This window comes from Geotrypetes seraphini, chromosome 1, assembly GCF_902459505.1.
Source record: "Geotrypetes seraphini chromosome 1, aGeoSer1.1, whole genome shotgun sequence".
NCBI lineage: Eukaryota > Metazoa > Chordata > Amphibia > Gymnophiona > Dermophiidae > Geotrypetes > Geotrypetes seraphini.
The window spans coordinates 132,920,681-132,946,528 of NC_047084.1; positions in this window are offsets into that span (position 1 = coordinate 132,920,681).

The window sequence follows — 25,848 nt, forward strand, 5'->3', positions numbered from 1 at the left end:
CAGAATTGCACCTACATAGGTGTAGGCCACCGAATGCCAGAGTAGATGTGGCCAATGCTGGAAATGGTATTAGGTGGCCTAAAGCGCCTAAGTAGGCACAGTTCACGCAAATGTAGGCCTTGAAAACCCTGCCTACATTTCCGGCGCCTATCTTTCACATCAGCGTGATTCTGAAACCAGCGCCAATATGTGATTAACATGATCGGCAGCCACTTTTAAAGCAGCTCCTGATATCAGCACTGGTTTGAGAATCTGGGCCATTGTGACTAAAAATTGAGCTCTTTACACCTGCATTGTGATGTCATAGAACTTTATGGTTATAGAAACATAGAAACATGAAAGCAGATAAAGGCCAAATGGCCCACCCGCAGCATCCACTGTCTCCTCCTCTCCCTATTGGCTAAAGGCTCTTAACATTTGCATCTCCTCTTCCTATAGGCTAAGGCTCTTTACACCTACATTGTGAGGTCATAGAGCTTAATGGTTATAGAAACATGATGGCAGATAAAGGCCAAATGGCCTATCCGCAGCATCCACTATCTCCTCCTCTCCCTATTGGCTAAGGCTCTTAACATTCGCATCTCCTCTTCCTATAGGCTAAAGCTCTTTACACCTGCATTGTGATGTCATAGAACTTTATGGTTATGGAAATATGATGGCAGATAAAGGCCAAATGGCCCATCCAGAGCATCCACTATCTCCTCCTCTCCCTATTGGCTAAGGCTCTTAACATTTGCATCTCCTCTTCCTATAGGCTAAGGCTCTTTACACCTGCATTGTGAGGTCATAGAGCTTTATGGTTATAGAAACCTGATGGCAGATAAAGGCCAAATGGCCCATCCAGAGCATCCACTATCTCCTCCTCTCCCTATTGGCTAAGGCTCTTAACATTTGCATCTCCTCTTCCTATAGGCTAAGGCTCTTTACACCTGCATTGTGAGGTCATAGAGCTTTATGGTTATAGAAACATGATGGCAGATAAAAGCCAAATGGCCCATTCGCAGCATCCACTATCTCCTCCTCTCCCTATTGGCTAAGGCTCTTAACATTTGCATCTCCTCTTCCTATAGGCTAAGGCTCTTTACACCTACATTGTGAGGTCATAGAGCTTTATGGTTATAGAAACATAGAAACATGATGGCAGATAAAGGCCAAATGGCCCATCTAGTCTGCCCATCCGCAATAACCATTATCTTTTCCTCTCTCTAAGAGATTCCACGTGCCTATCCTAGGCTTTCTTGAATTCAGACACAGTCTCTGTCTCCACCACTTCTACCGGGAGTAAGAGAGTGTGTGAAGTGATTGGACACCAGGGAAAATTGCCCTTCATCCTACTGGAGTGAGTCCGGCCTCGCCCTGCACCCAGCTTGATAAATAGACTTTATTTTGTAGATCCTGGTCTGGGTACCTGACCTGAAGAGCTAGCTGGTGCTCAAAGACATTGTAAGTGAGACCAGGGCTACAAGAGCACTAGTCTTATGTTTATTTTTCCATACCTATGATTTGAACTGGACCCACTTACTGGCACCTTTAATAAGATATCATATTTTGTGGCTCCATTTCTCAGGGCTTCAGACCCGCCCTCATTCATGATACCACAGACATGTCAAAAATCCTAAAATTATTATCCTAAAAGAAATTGCTGTTCACATGACATTTGAGAGATTTCAGTACCAAATCTAGTGAAATATTCTCAGCCAATATGTTAACAGATGCTTTAGCTATTCCCATCAAGGACCCAGAAAATATTTAGAAATCACTCGCTGTATGCTCCGACCGCCTCTTCCTGTACTAAAGTCAGGAGGCCCGACTTTATTTAGTACAGGAAGAGGTGGTCGGAGCATACAGCGAGTGATTTCCTTCACTCGCCGGTGCTCCGGCTGCCCTCTCCTGTCTCCCCTGTCTAAAAACCATATTCATGGTTTTTCAAAATTCGTGGGGGTTCCTGGAATAGAACCCCTGCGAATTTCGGGGGAGTACTGTATTATTTTGGAAAGTGGACTAAGACGGCCATCACACCATTTCACTCACGTCAAAATTAAAAAATAGACAACAAAGTTCATTTTAAAAGGCAAATCTGCAAATCAACATCTTTTCTTCGTACCCTCGCGAAAGCTTATTTAAAATTTGATTACCTGTGTATCCTGATTTCTAGGCAAAAATACAATGATAAAAAGTTGGGAATACATAAATTAGGACAAAGACATGTAGAAACTGACTACAAGGACAAGAACAAAAAAAGACAGTTAACAGAAAAGAAGGTGGAGGAACTGCAAAGGGCCTGTTTTGCAAAGCCGTGCGGCAACAGCCCCGAAGCCCTTTAAATCTCTATGGGCTTCGGGGCCATTACCGCGTGGCTTTGTAAAACAGGACCATAGTCAAGGAAAGATGACATTGATGGAAAGAACAATGGGAACAGAGAAACGTCGATTATACTGTTGTATCTTGGAAGCAGAAAGCAGAAAATAAGTAGAGAGAAGAAAGAAAGAAAAAGAGGGAGATAAATTTTCAGCAGCGATTTAAGAAGGGACCATTAATTTTCAAAGGCGTCTTTAAAAAGGAAACATTTTAATGCTCCTTTGAATTTCTCTAAATTAGTTTCCGATCTTATATGTAAAGGCAAAGAGCTTCAAATTGTGTACGGCCAGTATGGCTCATCTTTCGCGAGGGTACGAAGAAAAGATGCTGATTTGCAGATCGTACGACTCTGGGTGGATCATGTGGGATCAATTAATTGCTCGATAGACGCAGGTTCGTTGGTTTGGTGTGTTTTGAAAGTTAGCGTGGCAAGTTTGTACGTTATTCTGGGTGGGATGGGGAGCCAATGAGCATTCTTCAACGTGGTCATATTTCTTAGATCCTGTGACAACTTTGATAGCTGTGTTTTGGATGAGCTGTAGACGTCTGATCTCTTTCTGTAATAATACCCTTGGCCTTGTATGGTAGATTTTTCATGCAGAAATGAGATGGAGCTGGCTTTGGCCATCGTGCCCGTTATCTGAGTGCAGAGCTTCTGTCTGCAAGCCTCTGGAAGATAGGCCCTGCCTTCTGCCGTATTGAATAGAACTCCCAGGGATTCCAGGAATTGGGACAGAACCAGTTGGATCTTTTGAAAATTCACTCCCTAGCCCAGGCTTTGCCACTGTTTGTTCCCCTTCCGATAACAACGGAGCTCCACAAGGATCTATTCTTTCACCTTTGCTTTTCAATATTTTTCTGGCACCTCTGTTGACTTTATGCCAATCCATAGGATTTCATGTCTTTGCCTATGCCGATGATATCCAATTATTGTACCCTTTAAATAATAATAATCAAAGTGAAATTTTGGTCATTAATGAAAAACTAGATCAAGTACATCATTGGCTAGATAAAAACAGACTGGCACTCAATATCAATAAAACCAATGTTATGCTATTTCCCTGGAAAGAGAGTTTTCCTCTTGTTGCTCCAATTTCTATTCATAATGTTCCCCTACAATTAGTCAAAAATACAAAAATTTTAGGGGTAATTTTTGATACTAAACTTACTTACCATGATCATATCAGTAACATTGTGAAAATCACCTTTTATAGGTTACGCAAAATTCGTTCCATTTCGAAATTTCTTTGTCCCAAATCACTTACAATATTGATTCACTCTTTGGTGATGTCTAAAATTGATTATTGCAATTCTTTATTTAAAGGAATTGCACTATATGAAATTAAACGATTACAAATCATACAAAATACAGCTATAAAATTAATAACCAATTCAAAAAAATTTGATCATGTAACACCACTCCTCAAAGAGGCTCATTGGCTCCCTGTTAATTACAGAATCACTTATAAATTATGTTTAATTATCTTTAAAACTCTGATCAATAAGACCCCTGCATTTTTATATAGATTTCTTATTCCATATTCTACAAAGAGAATTCTACGTTCTAGCGAACAAAATCTGCTATCTATCCCTTCATTAAAAATTATCAATACAAGGAGACAATTTATTTTCTCATGTACTGCACCGCAAACATGGAACGCCCTCCCTCTTTTTTTACGAGAGGAAAAAGAGCTTGGAAAATTTAAAACTGAACTTAAAACCTTCCTTTTTAAAGATGCTTTTACAACATAATTTTAGTTTCAGTATCATGTTTTCCTATATGAGCCCTGTGTTAACTATTTCCCTTTGTGTTTACCCTCAATGTTTCTTCTTTACTTTATGAATTGTAGTTCATCCCTCCTTTCCCATGTTTATCAATGTTAAAATCTAGAGTTCTTACCCATTTTTTTAAGTAATTGTATGTACTGTATTGTTTGTTTTATTTTTTTATATTTAATAATTGTAAATTTTAAAGTGTACATCGCTTAGAATATTTGATTAAGCGATTGATCAAGTCACCTAATAAACTTGAAACTCTGATCAGCCAGTCGTCCATATATATATATATATATATGCACTTGCAATCCTGCCCTGTGACGATGCGTGAGTACTAGAAACATGACGGCAGATAAAAGTCAAATGGCCCATCTAGTCTTCCCATCTGCAGTAACCATAATCTCTTTCTCTCGCCAAGAGATCCCATGTGCTTTTCCCAGGCTCTCTTAAATTCAGACACAGTCTCTGTCTCCACCACCTCTTCCGGGAGTCTGTTCCACGCATCTACCACCTTTCTGTAAAAAAGTATTTCCTTAGCTTACTCCGGAGCCTGTCACCTCTTAACTTTATCCTGTGCCCTCTCATTGCAGAGCTTCCTTTCAAATGAAAGAAACTCGACTCATGCACATTTATATTATGTAGGTGAACGTGTGGGACACTGTTACTATACAGCTATAAAGTAAAAAAAAATCTTTATTAAGATGAATGTGTGAAAGAAACCAAATAAGGTTTGGAAAATCAGGAAAACAGCCACTTCAACGTTGTTAAAAAGTCAAAACATTTTGCCCTGTGCTCACCCTATTTAAAGTAAATAGCGAACGATGGGATCTATTGATGACTGGAGTTAACTGGTACCACTGTGAAAACTAGACAGGATCCTGGCTAAATCCTGTGAAGCGCTGCTCTGAGATGAAAGGCCGCCGAGAGATCAGTCGTTGTTCGGATCTATTTACCGTGGAGGAAGACTTTCACAGGCATCCTGGAGGGTAACATTTCCTGGTCCGACTTGAGCAGTTTCCTCTCATTGTTCTTCGTATCAGCAGGGCCAGTTGCAATCTAGGTGATACTTCCTTTCGTTCTGGGCCCTGCCCTGGTTAACTTGGTATTTTGAAAATATCAGTTCCAAAAACACTATTAAAAAAAAATCATTTTCAGTGAATTTGTGTCCCTGTTAACAGCTGTTCTTTTCCAAACACTGCTAGTACATTTTTAAGTACGGGTATGACCTTGAAAGCAGGGAACCCCGTGTGTCATGCATATTAAGCCCATGTTTAAGACGTTATTTTTAGCATGTGCAAAATGACCTTGATGCGTACTAAACCCTATATTTGATGCATAGGTCTGAAAATGTACAGTGATGGAATGAAAAAAAAAGCAAACCTTTCTTCAATAGATATGGGAAAAAGTGTGGAAAGTGTTTCCTTTGCGATGCTTTCATTTGCCTGTGAAGGAAGGGGGGGGGGGGGAGCTCAGGGCAGGATGCGAAAAATAGCGGAGGCAGAGGATGGCTCCGGAGACTGGGAAGAGGACATTTCTATTATGTGGGATCTTTTTATTCTGGGCCTTTTCGTGCACCATAATAAAGTTTTCTGTTTGAATTCTGCTCAATTGAAGATTCAAAGAGAACTTTTGAAGCCACGATGACAAACGTATAATGCGGTTAATTACCATAAACAGAAAAAGAGAGCTTCGTCGCTTACTACCCAGGGCACAGCTCTCGAGGCTACTTTGACCTTGCGGTGGCAGCTTTGTTCGCTCTGTTACATGGCGTTTCTATTTCATCTTTCTTTTCCATCTCTAGGTTTTGCCGGTTTCTACTGTTGCCAAAGTCCCTGTCTGTGACTGAGCGTTTGAGAACATTTTGCACCGCTGGTTTGCTGGAAAGTGGACTGCAGAGGGAATCCGATTGGAAAAGAAGGATCCCTTGGGAACATCTGAAAGGACAGGCCATGGCGGAAGAGCAGCTGGCATTGACTAATGAGAGGTGCCATGTTAAGTGAAGGCTTTGAGGCGTGCCAGCTGATTTCTTCAATCGTGCCTTTGTTAGGCTGGTAGGCAAAATCCCCAGCTGCCTGTACTGCAGCTGAAGAGTGGTTGGGTTCGTTTCCCGAGGCACTCCCTTTGTGATTCAAAAGGTCCTTAGCAAACGTTTCAGGCTGCCACCGCCTTTCGTGCACAGCTTTTATCAGTAGATGAGCCCATTGCTTGGACAAACGTCTAGCATAAGTGGGTAAAAATTAAGGGGGAATGAAGGAGTGGATAAAGTTTCAAGTTTATTAAGGCTTGAAATACCGCTTTACATTCCTAAGCGGTTTACATCATACATTGTTAAAAATGGTGACCCGTCAAATGCGGCCCAATGTGGATACTATTTTGTCTTTTTGAGGGTTACAAAGTAACCCACTCCACTACACTGAAAATATTCACTTCCTATCTAGTGTCAGGGTAAGGTTTACATAATGATTATGGGAACCCTATCTGGAAGGTCCTGATTTGCTCAGACTCCTCAGGCCCCGTCCCTTGGGAGGGGCTTCAGGCGCCTGAGCCAATCAGGACGTTAGGCCCGTCGTGTCGTCATCCAGGGAAGATTTGTATGTACAGTATACTGTATTTAAGGGGGAATAAATCTCTTCTTTTCATGGGGGAGCAATTGACGGGGCGCTATTGTCCTTGTCCACATCTGTAGGTATACTGTTAAAAATCGGGGGTAATACAAACATAATTAAAATATTGAACAAATCATACAAAAATAGAAATAAACAAACTAGAAACAAAAGGGAAGTGGGTGGGGTTACATTGATTAAAAATAATAAGTGATGGGGATGAAACCCCCCTCCAAAAGGGCATGAGGAGAATAATGCGTCCTAATCCTATTCTAGATCTCATACATGTCTTTGAAGAGAAAGGTTTTAAGCATAGATCTGAATTTAGGGCAGTTAGATTCTTGCCGCAGTCTTTATGGTAATGAGTTCCATAACGTTGGTGCTAGCACTGAAAAAAATTTGTTTTACGGGTCGTGCCATAGAACAGTTGCCGAATGGAGGGAATTGCAAGAAGGCCTTGCTGGGACGAACGAAGTAATCTGGAAGTCACTTACGGGATGAATGCAGGCTGGTGGTTAATTAGCGCCTTAAAAACCAACACTTCAAACATCTTTCACAGGGTCGCCTAGTGAAAGTGTCTATGCCAGGGGTGTCAAAGTCCCTCCTCGAGGGCGGCAATCCAGTCGGGTTTTCAGGATTTCCCCAATGAATATGCATGAGATCTATTAGCGTACAATGAAAGCAGTGCATGCACATAGATCTCATGCATATTCATTGGGGAAATCCTGAAAACCCAACTGGATTGCGGCCCTCGAGGAAGGACTTTGATACCCCTGGTCTATGCTGTTTGGTGCTAAGGAGGACGAGGCATCGTGGCTCAGTGGTCTAACCAGTAAATGTATCTATTCCCACTGAAAAAAGACTCTTAGGTAGGAGAATCAGGAGAACTCCCGGGGCCTGTGTCTAAATCCTGCTCTTTTACTTGCTGGGCCTATCATCTGAGACATGGCAAAGTCCCTCCTCGAGGGCCGCAATCCAGTCGGGTTTTCAGGATTTCCCCAATGAATATGCATGAGATCTATGTGCATGCACTGCTTTCAATGCCTATTCATTGGGGAAATCCTGAAAACCCGACTGGATTGCGGCCCTCGAGGAGGGACTTTGAGATCCCTGCACCAGATCTAATTGTGCCTTGACTGATGCACCTATTAGTAACCAAATGCACTGGCCCACCTTCATTTTTAGAAGCTGTCAAGCAGGTAAATTGGTAGCCAGACTTCACAGATTACACCTGATAGCATATGTCCGCCTGAATGTTTAAAAAAGGAATTAGAATTGCTAATCATAGTGTGTTTGATAATGCAAATTAGGGTTATTATTTCACCCAGTTTCAATAAACAAACCCAGATAGAAAGATTTAGATTATTTACGTTAGTGAAAGATTTTTTTTTTTCTTTTTTATTATTTAATCCAACAGACCTTAAAGAAGTCCTGAGCCCTGAGGATCTAATGTCAGCCCAGTAGAAATAGTCCCTATAGCCTGGCATTCGGCAGTGCTTTATTTCCATGCAAATCGCAAGAAGGCGATTGCCATCAAAAAAGACCTGTAAAACCTTTCAATTCAGCCAACGAAGAAAGTAGATCGTAGCAATGGCAAATGAAAACGAAGTTATGTTGAAAGTAGAGAGTTGCGAGGGGACAAAAATCCCACCCATCCCCCACAGGATCCTCTCCATCCCCACCCGTCTCCACCAGGGTCCTCTCCGTCCCCACACGTCTCCACCAGGATCCTCTCCGTCCCCACCCGTCCCCGTCAGGATCCTCTCTGTCCCCACCCGTCTTCACCAGGATCCTCTCCATCCCCACCCATCCCCGTCAGGATCCTCTCTGTCCCCACCCGTCCCCGTCAGGATCCTCTCTGTCCCCACCCGTCCCGGTCAGGATCCTCTGTCCCCATCCGTCTCCACCAGGATCCTCTCCGTCCCCACCCGTCCCCGTCAGGATCCTCTCTGTCCCCACCCATCTCCACCAGGATCCTCTCCATCCCCACCCATCCCTGTCAGGATCCTCTCTGTCCCCACCCGTCCCCGTCAGGATCCTCTCTGTCCCCACCCGTCTCCACCAGGATCCTCTCCATCCCCACCCATACCCGCAAGGAATTACCTCCATCCCCGCCCGTCCCCATAAAAAGCAGCAATTACTTCTGACAGGATCATCAATTCCACAGTTTCTTTTGTGTTTTCGCTGCTGTTTTCCTTGTGGAATCTCTTTGGAACCCTTTTTTTGTTTTCTGTTCAGGTAATTAACTTATAAACCCCCTCTTTTACTAAGGCTGACGTGTCAATTATATTATATGGATGAACCCTGCTTCCATAGAAACATAGAAGATGACGGCAGAAAAGGGCTACAGCCCATCAAGTCTGCCCACTCTGCTTACCCACCCCCTGTCTATGCCCTAATGACCCAATTTCCTTATCTTGACCCTCGTAGGGATTCCACATTGGTATCCCATTTATTCTTAAAGTCTGGCACGCTGTCTGCCTCGATCACCTGCACTGGAAGCTTGTTCCAATGATCAACCACTCTCTCTGTGAAGAAATACTTTCTGGTGTCGCCATGAAATTTTCCGCCCCTGAGTTTGAGCGGGTGCCCTCTTGTGGCCGAGGGTCCCTTGAGAAAGAAAATATCATCTTCCACTTCGACACATCCAGTGAGGTACTTAAATGTTTCGATCATGTCTCCCCGATAGGAGGCTTGCGCCAGAAGACGTATGAGGAGAGACTGGAAGCCCTGAATATGTATACCCTAGAGGAAAGGAGAGACAGGGGAGATATGATTCAGACGTTCAAATACTTAAAGGGTATTAACGTAGAACAAAATCTTTTCCAGAGAAAGGAAAATGGTAAAACCAGAGGACATAATTTGAGGTTGAGGGGTGGTAGATTCAGGGGCAATGTTAGGAAATTCTACTTTACGGAGAGGGTGGTGGATGCCTGGAATGCGCTCCCGAGAGAGGTGGTGGAGAGTAAAACTGTGACTGAGTTCAAAGAAGCGTGGGATGAACACAGAAGATTTAGAATCAGAAAACAATATTAAAGATTGAACTAGGCCAGTTACTGGGCAGACTTGTACGGTCTGTGTCTGTGCATGGCCGTTTGGAGGAGGATGGGCAGGGGAGGGCTTCAATGGCTGGGAGGGTGTAGATGGGCTGGAGTAAGTGTTAACAGAGATTTCGGCAGTTGGAACCCAAGCACAGTACCGGGTAAAGCTTTGGATTCTCGCCCAGAAATAGCTAAGAAGAAAAAAAAAAAAAAAAAATTTAAATTGAATCAGGTTGGGCAGACTGGATGGACCATTCGGGTCTTTATCTGCCGTCATCTACTATGTTCAGTCTCTCTTCGTACGAGAGACCCTTAAGCCCTGAGATAATCCTGGTGGCCTTCCGCTGAACCGATTCATTTCTGAGCACATCTTTACTGTAATGTGGCCTCCAGAATTGCACACAGTACTCCAGATGAAGTCTCACCATGGCCCTGTACAACGGCATTATGACTTCAGGCTTTCGGCTGACGAAACTTCTATTGATACAACCCAATATCTGCCTTGCCTTAGATGAATTTTCAACTGTGGCTATAAACACTCTTCAAGCCTTCCCTTGTAATATCTTGTTCAGCATACAAAAGTGCGGAAGGTCTCAAAACATTTTCAAAATAAACAGTAGCTTGTATCTCACGGACCTCAGTGGTACCGTCTGCATGCCACTAAATTTTTAGAACATGCAGAATCAATGGCACCCCTAATCGTCATTGGTCCCTTGTATTTTTTAACATTTTTAGAGATAATTTTGTTTTAAATTTATATTACAAAAACGTATTACTTATCTTTAGCTACGCGGGTGGGGGTTGCCTTAGATGAAGCCTTCTCCACTTGATTGGCAGTTTTCATGTCTGCACTGATGATTACTCCTAAATCTCGTTCTGCTAAAGTCCTAGTTAAAGTTTCTCCATTCAAGAAGTACGTCCTGCATGGATTTCCGCTTCTGAGGTGCATGACCTTACATTTCTTAGCATTGAAGCCTAGCTGCCAGGTTGAGGACCAACTTTCCAATGTAAGCAGGTCCTGCGCCATATAATTCTGTAAACTGCATTCACTTACTATATTACATAGTTTGGCGTCATCGGCGAATAGTGTTATTTTACCTTGAAGCCCTTGAGTCAGATCCCCTATGAATATGTTGAAAAGGAGTGGACACAGGACCGAGCCCTGCGGCACTCCACTGGTCACCTCCGATGTTTTAGAGAGGGTACCATTAACCACCACCCTCTGAAGTCTGCCAATCAGCCAATCATTGACCCATGCAGTTAGTGTCTCTCCTAACCCCATCGATTCCATCTTGCTTAGCAGCCTGCGGTGTGGGACACTGTCAAAAGCTTTACTGAAGTCCAGGTACACGACGTCCAAAGACTCTCCCAAGTCCAACTTTCTTGTTACCCAGTCAAAGAAGCTGATGAGATTGGATTGGCAGGACCTACCCTTGGTGAATCCATGCTGACTGGGATCCCGAAGATTCCCTTCATTCAAGATCGTGTCCAATTTGCTTTTAATTAGTGTTTCCATGAGTTTGCACACTATTGATGTGAGACTCACCGGTCTATAATTCGCAGCCTCTGCCCTGCAACCCTTTTTATGCAGAGGAACAACATTAGCTAATTTCCAGTCCAGGGGAACTTTCACCTTACTTAGGAAGAGATTGAATAGCTCAGCCAACGGTTTCGCCAGGACATCGCTCAATTCTCTGAGCACTCTTGGGTGCAAATTGTCTGGTCCCATGGTTTTGTTCACCTTGAGTCTTGCCAGTTCACTGTAAACTTCACCTGGTGTGAACTCAAAATTCTGAAACGGGTCTTCTGTGCTTTGTGTTGCCTTCAACTGGGGACCGTGTCCCGGTGCCTCACAGGTGAAGACTGAGTAGAAGTATTCATTCAGTAGTTTGGCTTTATCGGAATCTGCTTCCACGTAACTTCCGTCCGGTCTTCTAAGGCGTACTATCCCGCCTGTGTTCCTTTTTCTGTCACTAATATACCTGAAGAAGGGTTTGTCCCCCTTTTTAATGTTTTTTGCCAGAATTTCTTCCACTCGAAGTTATGCCTCCCTAACTGCCATTTTGACCGTTGTAGACCTGGTCCTATATTCTACTTTTGCCTATCTTTTCTCCATGCACTTGTAGGAGAGAAACGCTTTTTTCTTCTCCTTAATGAGGTGCGAAATCTCCGCGGTGAACCATTGGGGTTTATTGTTTCTTTGTCGTTTATTTACTGATTTTATGAAGCGGCTAGTTGCTTCATGTATGGTTGATTTCAGTGTTAACCACTTAGCTTCTACATCATCGGTCTCCGCTTGGTCCTGCAGCGTCTGATGGACGAAATCTCCCATGCGTGCGTAGTCTGTGCCCCGGAAATTGAGTACCTTTGTTTTCGTGTTTGATCTAGGGAAGCCTTTCCTAAGGTTGAACCCGTGGGAGTCCCGTGGGCCAGAGGGGGGTCCCCGTGGGAGTCCCGTGGGTTAGGGGGGGATTCCCGCGGGACCCGCAGGATTCCCGCGATACCCGTTCCCGTGCAGACCTCTAGTTGAAAGTGCCTGATGTCACTGCGTTTAGCCTACTTCTGGGCTGCATCAGGGGATAAAAATTGAGATAAATGCCAGTTATAAGGAATAATAAGACACAATATTAAATTATAATTACATCAAAACAAATACATCATGCAACCCCCCCAAAAAAACATTTACACAATGAAAGTAGCTTAAAATGCAAATAATACTATTCATATATTGTGATAAAAAGTATGAAGGACATCCTCGAAATCTACTTTCGCCTTTGACTGACACTGATTGTGGATCTCGTCTGCCTCACCTGGACTGACGCCTTTAGTTCCACTTCCAAGTCTAATTAATTTTCAGAGAGTAATTAACTCATTTAGGGCCATAAGAACATAAGAACATAAGAACATAAGAAGCGCCATCTCCGGATCAGACCTTCGGTCCATCAAGTCCGGCGATCCGCACACGCGGAGGCCCTGCTAGGTATTCACCTGGCTTATTTTATAGCCAACCATATCTTTATATGCCTATCTCAAGGAGATATGCATCTAGTTTGCTTTTGAAACCTAGGACTGTCGATTCCGCAATAATCTCCCCTGGGAGAGTATTCCAGATGTCAACCACTCTCTGTGTGAAGCAGAACTTCCTGACATTAGTCCTGAACTTGCCCCCCCTTAGCTTCATTTCATGTCCTCTTGTCCGTGTCAAATTGGACATTGTAAATAATCTTCTCTGCTCTATTTTGTCAATTCCTTTCAGTATTTTGAAGGTCTCGATCATATCCCCACGCAGTCTCCTTTTCTCAAGGGAGAACAATCCCAGTGTTTTAAGTCGATCCTCATATTCCAGTTTCTCCATACCCTTCACTAGTTTAGTTGCTCGTCTCTGCACCCTCTCCAGCAGTTTTATATCCTTCTTTAGGTAGGGAGACCAATGTTGGACGCAGTATTCCAAGTGGGGTCTGACCATTGCCCTATAAAGCGGCATTATAACTTTCTCCGATCTACTCGAGATTCCTTTCTTTATCATGCCCAACATTCTATTTGCCTTATTTGCCGCTGCCACGCATTGTGCCGACGGCTTCAGGGTCCTATCTATCAGTACACCCAGATCTCTTTCTTGTTCACTTTTCCCCAGAGTTGCACCTGACATTCTGTACTCGTATTCCTTATTTTTACTGCCTAAATGCATTACCTTGCATTTCTCCACGTTGAACTTCATCTGCCATTTCTCCGCCCATTTTTGTAACCGACACAAATCGCTCTGGAGTTCCTCACTGTCCTCCTGCGATCTGATTGCCCGGCAGAGTTTTGTGTCGTCTGCAAACTTGATGATCTCACTGGATGTTCCGTTTTCCAGGTCATTGATATAAATATTAAAAAGGATCGGCCCAAGTACCGAGCCCTGGGGCACACCACTAGTCACTCTCTCCCAGTCGGAGAACTTCCCATTTATGCCCACTCTCTGCTTTCGGTTTTCCAGCCATTTGCCTATCCATCTTTGTATATCTCCCTCTATGCCATGGCTTTGTAGCTTCCTGAGAAGTCTTTCGTGTGGAACTTTGTCAAATGCTTTCTGGAAGTCCAAGTATATTATGTCCACCGGCTTTCCACTATCAATTTGCTCGTTCACGGTCTCAAAGAATTGGAGTAAATTCGTCAGACACGATTTCCCTTTCCTGAATCCATGTTGACTGGGTTTCATCAAGTCGTGTGTGTCCAAGTGCTGAACTATGCTATCCTTGATCAGTGATTCAATCATCTTGCCGGGGACAGACGTAAGACTCACAGGTCTATAGTTGCCCGGTTCTCCTCTCGATCCTTTTTTGAAAATTGGCGTGACGTTCGCTTTCCTCCAGTCGTCTGGTATCTGACCAGTTCTGATTGACAGGTTTGCAAGTTTTTGCAATAACTCTCCAATTTCAATCTTCAATTCCTTCAAGACTCTCGGGTGAATTTCATCCGGTCCAGGTGATTTGTCACTTTTAAGTTTGTCGATCTGATAGTATATCTGGGCTAAGTCCACTTCAACTGTGGTGAGGCTGTCTTCTATTTCTCCTGCAAACACTTTCTCCGCTTCAGGTATTGTTGAGGTGTCCTCCTTCGTAAAAACGGACGCAAAGAAGGAATTTAGTTTGTCTGCGATTTGTTTATCTTCCTTGATGTACCCTTTTCTTCCCTTGTCGTCCAGGGGTCCCACTGCCTCTTTTGCAGGTTTTTTCCCTTTCACGTATCTAAAGAAGGGCTTGAAGTTTTTGGCCTCCCGGGCTATTTTTTCCTCATAGTCCTGTTTTGCTTCCCTCACCGCCTTGTGACATTTCTTCTGTTCATCTTTATGTTTGTTCCAGGCTTCGGTTGTCTTCGTGCATTTCCATTTTTTGAAAGAGTCCTTCTTTACCTTTATGGCTTCCTTCACCTGTATGGTAAGCCATGCCGGTTCTCTTTTGCCTTTAGTTCTCCGATCTTTGGAAATCCTCGGAATGTAGAGATCTTGTGCTTCTGCAATAGTATTTTTCAATAGGCACCATGCCTGATCTACTGTTTCAAGTTTGTCCACCATCTTCTCGAGTCGTTTTGTTACCATGGCTCTCATGCAATCGTATTTACCCTTTTTAAAGTTTAAGGTGGTGGTTAAGGTTTTGACATGTTTCCCTTTCCCGATGTCAAGTTTAAAGTTGATTACATTGTGATCACTCGTTCCCAGTGGAACCATGACTTCTACTTCTGTTATCGGTCCAGTGAGACCATTTAGGACCAAGTCCAAGGTGGCGTCGCCTCTTGTCGGCTCTTTTACCATTTGCTCCAGGAAGCAATCCCCTAGCACCTCCAGGAACTTGGCCTCCTTGCCGCAGTTGGAGGCTCCTAGTTTCCAGTCTATTCCTGGGAAATTGAAGTCTCCCAATATAACTACATTGCCTGTCTTGCATACTTGTTTGATTTCCTCCATCATTTCTGAGTCAGTGACTTCCGCCTGTCCTGGGGGACGATAGTAAAGGCCAATTTTTATATCTGCGCCATTGCGACCAGGAATTTTGATCCAGAGGGACTCCAGCTTCTCTTTCCTGTCTGTTGTACTCATTCCAACAGAATCTATTTCTTCCTTAACATATAGGGCAATACCTCCACCTTTCTGCCCTTCTCGATCTCTTCTATATAGTTTGTATCCCTGTAGTACTGTGTCCCATTTGTTTTCTTCATTCCACCATGTTTCTGTTATGCCAATGATATCCATGTTCTCATGTCTTGCTATCGTCTCTAGTTCTCCCATTTTGTTTCCTAGACTTCTAGCATTTGTATACATACATCTAAGTTCCCTTCGTGTTACCTTTTTGGACCTTCTACTCTTGGCTGTCCTTACAGTTTCATTTACGGTATCCTTTACTGCTCCTGTGTTATCTCCCATGTTTGCTGTGTGGTCATCCCCTCCTGTGTCTGAGTTGTCCTTTCCTGCTTGTTCTCCTTTGTTGGCTGTGAGGTCGACCTCTCTTGTGTATGAGTAGTGGTCCTTTGTTCCTACGTCGGGGCATCCTGTTGTCCGTGCCATCGACCGGTTGTCGACTGTCGGCTTTCCCCTGTCCTTCAGTTTAAAGCCTTCTCTATTGCTTTCTTCATGTTGCCTGCCAAAACTCTTGCTCCTTCCTTGTTGAGGTGTAGTCCATCCCTTCTGTAGTACTTGCTTTTTCCCCAGAACGCCGTCCAGTTGCGCACGAAGTCGAAGCCTTCGTCTTCGCACCATCGTCTCATCCAGGCGTTGATCACTTGCAATTCCCCTTGTCTCTTTCCATCTGCTCTTGGTACAGGGAGGATTTCAGAGAAGGCCACCTTCACCTCCCTGATCTTCAATTGTCTTCCGAGTGAGCGGAGCTGGCCCTTCATCTCTTCCCTGTCATACTTCCGCCCGCTCACATCATTTGTTCCCACGTGGATAAGCACAGCGGTGTCCACTCCCCGTGCGCCATCTATGATCCTGGAGATCCTGCTGGTCACATCCTTTACTCTTGCTCCAGGCAGACAGGTGACGACTCTGTCCTCTCTTCCTCCTGCGGTGTGGCTGTCCACGTGTCGTATAATGGAGTCGCCTACGATGATCCCCATCTTCTTTATTCGGGAGTTCCTTGGGGGGCGTAGGTCCACGTCCTTGGAGTAGGGCCGTATTCTATAAGCGGCGTCCGAATTGTAGGTGACCAGTGACGCAAAACGCAAACGTGGCAGAGGGACGCTGACATTGTGTAGGAACTGCTGCTGGTGGCCTGTGTCTGATGGGTGGATGGGCCTCAGCCCAAACCTGGTGAGCCAGGCCCACCCTGTAGCTACACCCCTGCTTTGGGGGCACTCTGGGGGTAAAGGACGGGGGGATCGACATTCAACACTTAACTGGTTAAAGTTAATCGCATAAATAGGCCTGCATAAAAAGCGGTATCATTTTTAAATGTTATTTATAGCCAAGGAAGGAAGGAAGTTCTTCTTCACCCAGAGAGTGGTAGAAATCTGAAACGTTCTTCCAGAGGCTGTTATAGGGGAAATCACCCTTCAGGGATTCAAGACAAAGTTAGACAAGTTCCTGTTGAACCAGAACGTACGCAGGTAAAGCTAGACTCAGTTAGGGCGCTGATCTTTGACTTAAGGGCTGCCGCGGGAGCGGACTGCAGGACACGACGGACCACTGGTCTGACCCAGCAGCAGCAATTCTTATGTTCTTATGTAGTTAAGTGCTGAATATCCCACTTAATTGACAATAGTTTGGTCGGCTCCGTATATTTGGAAATTCAGTACCTGAGCTTGAACACGGCCCAGCATCAACTTTCCGGGTATAATGCCAGCGGGAGTCAGCCAACTTCACATGGTGATGGCTGCACGTGCGCCAAGGCTTCCAGATCTGGTCTCTGAACTCAGGATTTCCAAAACCCAGACAAACTGCCGGGTTTCGGGAAGTCCCTCCCTCTGAATCCCTGAGGCAGGTGCTGTTGATTGCGCTGCTCCGCTGCCTCCTCCAATGTCTGGGCAGAGGACTTGGCACAACCGACAGTCACAGCTTGTACTTTAGCAGTGCTGCCCCGCACGTACCTTTGCCGAAATCTAGACAAAATTGGGAAAATAAAAAAAAGCCGCCCTGACGGAAAAAAAGAGGACGTGTCCAGAGAAACCCAGACATCTGGGAACCTTAGCGCTAGTGCTATAACAGTTTTAGGGTGTGTTTAACCCGGTGACCCGTCAAATGCGCTCCGCCAATTGGATTCTATTTTGTCTTTTTGAGGATTACAAAAGGGGGACTACACCTAAAACATTCACTTCCTATCTAGTGTTAGGGTAAGGGTCACATGATTATTATCGGAACCCTTTGCATAACTGGATATCTGGAAGGACCTGATTTGTTCAGCCTCCTCAGGCCCCGTCCCTTGGGAGGGGCTTGAGGCATCTCAAGCCTCTCCCAAGGGGCGGGGCCTGAGGAGTCTCAGCAAGTCAGGGCCTTCAATGTATGTATACCTTTCGCATTTCACGGGGCGCAATTATCATGCGCGGATTTGTCAGTGTGCTGCTTAACCCATGATGGAAAGCGGCCGTGATGTGCGCAACTCCCTACATCGAGTCAATAGCAGACATTAGTTGCCCTGCTTCTGTGCGCCTGACAGCGCAATACAACTCGTCGTATTCTATAAGTTATACCCATGACATGCCCATGCTCCGCCCAGAGAGGACTAAGCTACAAGTGCCCCATGGTTACAGAACAACACCTGGTACTTCCTCGTGAATTTCAATTAAGGGCGTCAACCCTGACCATAAGTTCTAGTCTGTAAAGACTGGCAGCCTAATTTAGGCGAACCTTAGAGCATTGCCCAAACTCTTCCCTTTGGTCCCTACTGCTCTCCATGGCCCTTCCAGCTGCACTTTGAATTCCTTGCCCCAACACTTCGAGTCTTCCTCTGCTAAGATCCCACTAACGATCTCAGTAAAATCTGTTTAAAAAGAGCCAATATATTAACATCTCATCAGTGAAATTACAAATGAACTACAATTTCATCCCAATTAGTCCAGCCTCCGGGATGCGTGATGCCACAGCCTTGCAAACTGAAGGCTACTAAGTCATGTCTTGGTTTCTACGGGTCATGTGTCCCCAGAAATATGAGCTGGGTAGTGCTCTGCCAATAAACCCCATATCAGTTTGATTCTACAGTAAAAAAGAAGCATATACAATTAAATACGAATTTAAGAAAATGACACAGATCTGAGAAATTTATAAGGCACTGCATTTTGCATAAGGAGATAAACATAACAGTCTAAAGTTAGCCATAAACCCTTAGAATGCAATACAGATCCAAAGCATCTGATGTGGCTCTGATAATTTAATTCAATATTCAATGGCTTGTGGGGAGAATGCGAGAGGGAGGGAGAGAGAAAGAGTGAGAGGGAGGGAAGGAGAGAGAGGGAGGGAGAGTTCTATGGAATTAACAGCATTCCAACACCAACAAAGCTCTTATTGTTCTCTCAGCGAGAGACTGGAAACGGCACAGACCCCCGAAAGCCTTCCCCCCTCTGAAAAGGGAGAGCTACTCTGCGATAATGATTATTCCCCGGAGTTCAAAAGATTAAGCATTACCCAGAAAGATATGGAGCGATACACAAATTCACAGAACAGCTGGCTGCAAGTGAATGAAGATGCCAATTACTTTAGATCAGGGAGATGGGGGCTGGTTTGGGAGTGGGGGGGGGGGGGGGGGAGCGGAGAGAAGCAGTATTCTGAAAGGAAAAGCCTGACTATGGCAGCTGAGCAAAAAAAGCTCCTCAATATTTTTATAATGGTCTGCTCAATTATGCCCCCACCCACTCCGTCTGTTTTTTTTTTTTTTTTGTCTGGTTTTCCATTTAGTATTCCGTTAGTGTTCCTATAATCGCATGCTTAGCTAAACCTGTGTTTATGATACAGGGGACAGGGGGGAGGTTGGTACTCGTACCTTTGCTAGTATCTGCTACCTGAATTCTGTTTCCTTACGCTCACAGATAACTAGATTACACCTATCCTTTCAATGTATTTCATTACGATAGCTCTGCCAGTAAAATTCAGCCAGATGAAGAGGATAACGCAGCGACTTTGATACCATAGACAGCATCATTATAATGATTTAAGTGTTTCCAGGCTGTTCTTTTACTACCAGTGCACCAATTTTAATTAATAAGGCATGACAAGAGAGCACGTCGTGTCCGCGCTCTTAAAAGTCATGGAATCTGATCTTTGGCCTTCAATGTTTTAATGAGCAGATCTCATTTCAAGAAGGTCCCTATGGGACCATGGCACTGATTTGCATACATAAGGCATCACTGCGAAACCTTACTCTACACCGTTGCCATAAGAACTTAAGAATAGCCATCCTGGGTCAGACCAATGGTCCATATAGTCCAGTATCCTGTTCCAACAGTGGCCAATCCAGGTCACAAATACCTAGCAGAAACCCAAATAGTGGCAACATTATATGCTACCGATCCCAAGTCAAGCAGTAGCTTTACCCATCATCTGTCTCAATAGTAGACATAAGAACAGCCTTCTGGGTCAGACCAATGGTCCATCAATCCCAGTAGCCCGTTCTCACGGTGGCCAATCCAGGTCACTAGTACCTAGCCAAAACCCAAGGAGTAGCAACATTCCCTGCTATCGATCCAGGGCAAGCAGTGGCTCCCCCCATGTCTTTCTCAATAACAGACTATGGACTTTTCCTCCAGGAACTTGTCCAAACCTTTCTTAAAACCAGCTACGCTATCTGCTCTTACCACATCCTCTGGCAACGTGTTCCAGAGCTTAATTATTCTCTGAGTGAAAAAATATTTCCTTTTATTTGTTATAAAAGTATTTCCATGTAACGTCATTGAGTGTCCCCTAGTCTTTGTACATTTTGAAAGAGTAAAAACTCAATTCACTTTTACCCATTCTACACCACTAAAGAATGTACACTTCCCCCCTCCGTATTCACGGTGGTTAGGGGCAGAGCCGGCCCGCGAATATAAAAAAACTGCGAATAATATTCAGGCCATTTCTGACCCTAACCCCCACTTTCTCCAGCTATTATAAGCCCTGAAAGCCCCCCCTTAAGCCTTACCTGGTGGTCTAGCGGGTTTTCAGGCAGGAGCGATCTTCCCACGCTCCAGCCCCGTGAAAAATCACTCACAGGAAATGGCTCGAGAGACTATGGGAGCTCAAGGCAGCCATTTCCTGTGAGCGATCTGCACGGGGCAAGAGAGTGGGAAGATTGCTCCTGCCCCATAAACCCGCTAGACCACCAGGTAAGGCTTAAGGGGAGACTTACAGGGCTTAAAATAGCCCGAAAAAAGAAAAAGGAATTTTAGGTTTAAAATCTCAAATAAGTGAATCCGTAGATAGGGAAACCGCAAATACGGAGGGGGAAGTGTATTGATCTTACTCAACCCCTTCATTCAGCCATTTTTTTTCCAAGCTGAAGATCCCTAATCTCTTTAGTTTTTTCCTCATTTAATAAGTGTTCCATCATGTTTATCATTTTGGCTGACGTCCTATGAACCTTTTCTAATTCTGCTATATCTTTCCTGAGATACTAGAACCAGAATTGAATGCAATACTTAAGGAACGGTTTAGCGGCATTATAATATTCTTGGTCTTATTTACCATCCATTTTCTAATAATTTCTAACATCCTCTTTGCTTTTGACTGGCACCGCACCCTGGGCAAAAGAATTAAACATATGCTTACAATGACAGCTATATCTTTTTCCTTGGGTGCTGACTCCTAAGTGGACCCTAGCATCTGGTAACTTCGATTGGGATTATTCTTCCCAATGTGCATCACTTTGCATTTGTCTACATAAATTTTCACCTGCCATTATCCTAAGGTATTCCAGCAATTTCTCATAGTCTGCAGGTTTTAACAACTTTGAATAGTTTTGTGTCATCTGGAAATTTAATCACCTCGCTTGTCATTCTGATTTCCAGATCATTTATAAATATGTTAAAAAGCACCAGTCCCAGTGTAGATCCCTGTGGCACTCCACTATTCACCCTCCTCCATTGAGAAAAATGGCCATTTAAACCTACCTTCTGTCCAATAACCAGTTCCCATTGTGATGTACCTTGAGCTGCCATGAGATATTGAAGCAACCATTTGAACGAGGCAGCCACAAGGGGCAGGAGTGGGTATGCTTTTCTCCTGCCCCCATCATCACACACTGGACCACCAGGGGATACAAGTATGATTGGACCTTGGGAGGAGGGGTATGTTCAGTTAGATGGGGGCTCCAAATTGCAGATGGATGGGGGAGAAAATGTAGCGGGTAGGTTTGGGAGGCTCATGGGGGGAGGGAAAACTAAACAAAAATTATGGGAATCCTGAACAATATTCAGTGCCTGGATTCACATAGCCAAGCGGGTTAATTTAGGACAGCTTTTGCTTACTTTATGCCTGAACTTTGGCCCCAAAACAAAACCTCTCCCTCAGAATAAACAATGTTATGTAATTCAAAATGTCAGTGTGATATTTGCTCAGAGATTCAGAGACTAAATGAGACATTGGACCCAAAACTAAGGGCCTGTTTTACAAAACCATGAACGCGGCTGCTGCCCCGAAGCCCATAGAGATTTAAAGGGCTTCGGGCTGATGCCGCGCGGCAGCCGTAAGTGCAGTTTTGTAAAACAGGACCTAAGTCTCACCGTATATAAAAACGTTTTTTTTAGCATGTACAAATATTAAAGTGAAAGAACTGGAAAACTTTATCTCAGAAATTGCTTTTCAGGGTCCTGACATGGACCATGTTTCGCTTCTGTTTCAGGAAATCCAACACCGCGTTTCCCATGTATATAAAAAAAGAGGGTCCCTCCTATATGTTGCTCTTTATCGTGATCTTGTACCTTAGTAAAGCAGCTCCGTCAAGTGATCTTAGCATTTTGTGATGGTTCATGGAACCATATTCAATACCATATATGTATATGGAGGAAAAGTTCATAGTCTGTCATTGAGAAAGACATGGGGGAAACCACTGCTTGCCCTGGATCAGTAGCATTGAATGTTGCTACTCTTTGGGATTCTAGAATCTTGATATTCTCTGGTATTCCGGAATCTTGCTATTCTTTGAGATTCTGTATGGAATGTTGCTACTCTTTGGGATTCTAGAATCTTGATATTCTCTGGTATTCCAGAATCTTGCTATTCTTTGGGATTCTGTATGGAATGTTGTTACTCTTTGGGATTCTAGAATCTTGTTACTCTCTGGGATTCCGGAATCTTGCTATTCTTTGAGATTCTGTATGGAATGTTGCTACTCTGTGGGATTCTAGAATCTTGTTACTCTCTGGGATTCCGGAATCTTGCTATTCTTTGAGATTCTGTATGGAATGTTGCTACTCTGTGGGATTCTAGAATCTTGTTACTCTCTGGGATTCCGGAATCTTGCTATTCTTTGAGATTCTGTATGGAATGTTACTACTCTCTGGGGATTCTAGAATCTTGTTACTCTCTGGGATTCCGGAATCTTGCTATTCTTTGAGATTCTGTATGGAATGTTGCTACTCTCTGGGGATTCTAGAATCTTGTTACTCTCTGGGATTCCAGAATCTTGCTATTTCTTTGAGATTCTGTATGAAATGTTGCTACTCTCTGGGGATTCTAGAATCCTGTTACTCTCTGGGATTCCGGAATCTTGCTATTCTTTGAGATTCTGTATGGAATGTTGCTACTCTTTGGGATTCTAGAATATTGTTACTCTCTGGGATTCCGGAATCTTGCTATTCTTTGAGATTCTGTATGGAATGTTGCTACTCTCTGGGGATTCTAGAATCTTGTTACTCTCTGGGATTCCAGAATCTTGCTATTTCTTTGAGATTCTGTATGAAATGTTGCTACTCTCTGGGGATTCTAGAATCCTGTTACTCTCTGGGATTCCGGAATCTTGCTATTCTTTGAGATTCTGTATGGAATGTTGCTACTCTTTGGGATTCTAGAATCTTGTTACTCTCTGGGATTCCGGAATCTTGCTATTCTTTGAGATTCTGTATGGAATGTTGCTACTGTTTGGGATTGTAGAATCTTGTTACTCTCTGGTATTCCGGAATCTTGCTATTTTTTGAGATTCTGTATGGAATGTTGCTACTCTTTGGGGTTCTAGAATCTTGTTACTCTCTGGGATTCCGGAATCTTGCTATTCTTTGAGATTTTGTATGGAATGTTGCTACTCTTTGGGATTCTACAATCTTGTTACTCTCTGGGATTCCGGAATCTTGCTATTCTTTGAGATTCTGTATGGAATGTTGCTACTGTTTGGGATTCTAGAATCTTGTTACTCTCTGGGATTACGGAATCTTGCTATTCTTTGAGATTCTGTATGGAATGTTGCTACTCTTTGGGATTCTAGAATCTTGTTACTCTCTGGGATTCCAGAATCTTGCTATTCTTTGGGATTCTGTATGGAATGTTGTTACTCTTTGGGATTCTAGAATCTTGTTACTCTCTGGGATTCCGAAATCTTGCTATTCTTTGAGATTCTGTATGGAATGTTGCTACTCTTTGGGATTCTAGAATATTGTTACTCTCTGGGATTACGGAATCTTGCTATTCTTTGAGATTCTGTATGGAATGTTGCTACTCTTTGGGATTCTAGAATCTTGTTACTCTCTGGGATTCCGGAATCTTGCTATTCTTTGGGATTCTGTATGGAATGTTGTTACTCTTTGGGATTCTAGAATCTTGTTACTCTCTGGGATTCCGGAATCTTGCTATTCTTTGAGGTTCTGTATGGAATGTTTCTAATCCTTAGGTTTTGGCCAGATACTAGTGACCTGGATTGGTCACCGTGAGGACGGGCTCCTGGGTTTGATGGACCATTGGTCTGACCCAGTAAGGCTATTCTTATGTTCTTCTATGTTTATATATCTAATATAATAAAGAGCTAGCCGAGCATGCGCATTTCTATTTGCGTGTTCCATGCGCTTTAGGTCTGTGGCCAAAGGAGTGCGCATGCGCGAGTCCCCAGCCTTGACCGCGGCTTGAGGCGTATGCGCCAGTTAGCTGCATCTGGAGCGGCTCTGGCAGCGGATGCCGGGAGGAGGACTCATGGTCCTGCCGCCGCTGCCGTTCCTGTTCACAGCGGCCTGCATGTCGCCGACTCCCCCCCCTCCCGCAACAACCGCTACCGCTCCTGTTCTTCCCCTCCCTCCAGTCACCGCTGCCATTCCTATTTAAAACGGCCTGCTGAGGTTTGCGACCGGCTGTAGCGAACCTCGCAGGCCGCTCTCCACATGGTAGCACATTCCCTCTGACGCGATCGCGTCAGAGGGAACATGCTACTGAGGTGAACAGCGGCCTGTGAGGTTCGCTACAGCCGGCCGCGAACCTCAGCAGGCCGTTTTAAATAGGAATGGCAGGCAAGACTCCCCCCCCCTTCCCCGCCGCACCATGGCCCCGGCGGTCGCTGGCTGTGCGGACGTGTTTCCTGAGTTTTCGCCTCCCTGGTATAAGATTAAATCCCGATCGCGCGGCTCCAACCCAGACAGAAAACCAGGCACTGGCATTCCCGGTCCCAGGCGGCAATACAGTTTCTCCGTCTCCTCCCTGCTCCTCCTCACACACAACCACAGTCAGTCACAGTGTTCCGTCCGAACGAACAAGCGGTCGGCTGTGCGCCGGCCTGCCAGCGTGCACCTGCGCAAGAGTGAGAACCAACGAGCACGTGCTCCCTTGCCCTCTGCGCGAGACGGTGAGCCCACGAGCACATGCCAGCCCGCCAGCAGCAGCCACTTAGTTGGCTCTCAAACTGGTCAGGCGCTGAAGAAAGCCGGCAAAGAAGTGACCCTGGAAGGTAGGACAGTAATTGGCTCTGCAAAATAAGATTTTGCAAGGGAAGGGGGTATAATGATGGACAGGGAAAAGCCAAGCCTGCAAATGAAAAATGGGCAAGAACTGCATGTATATATATATAGAGAGAGAGAGAGAGAGAAAAAAAAAAAAAGTTGACAGGTAGCAGGATACAGATGTTTCAGGCTTGGTAAATAAGGGGAGCAGTGAAGGGGTGGTGGTGGACACAGGGGAGGTAAAAGGAAGGGAGAATGGACAGGGGGAGAAGGCAAGGGGTGGTGGTGGACACAGGGGAGGTAAAAGGAAGGGAGAATGGACAGGGGGAGAAGGCAAGGGGTGGTGGTGGACACAGGGGAGGTAAAAGGAAGGGAGAATGGACAGGGGGAGCAGGCAAGGGGTGGTGGTGGACAGCCGAGGAAAAAGAAAGACAGAAATACAGAAACAGGCTAAGGAGAGAGAGAGAGATAGAAATAAAGACAGACACACACACATATATTCTAGCACCCGTTAATGTAACGGGCTATAAGACTAGTATATATATAAAACTGCAACAAAGAAGCTAATGGAAGTGGCCCATCGTATTTCATCAACTTGAAAATCAAGCAAATAACTTTAAATTCACTTTGATTTGGGAGCTTTTCATGCATGTCCAAGTTTTTTTGAAAAAGCTGCTCGAATATGTCGCTCTGAGGTAGTATCATATTTCACACCTTATATTAGTATCATGGCTGAATAAGCCAGAGCACTAAAGCCTGTCGCATCAAAATTTGCC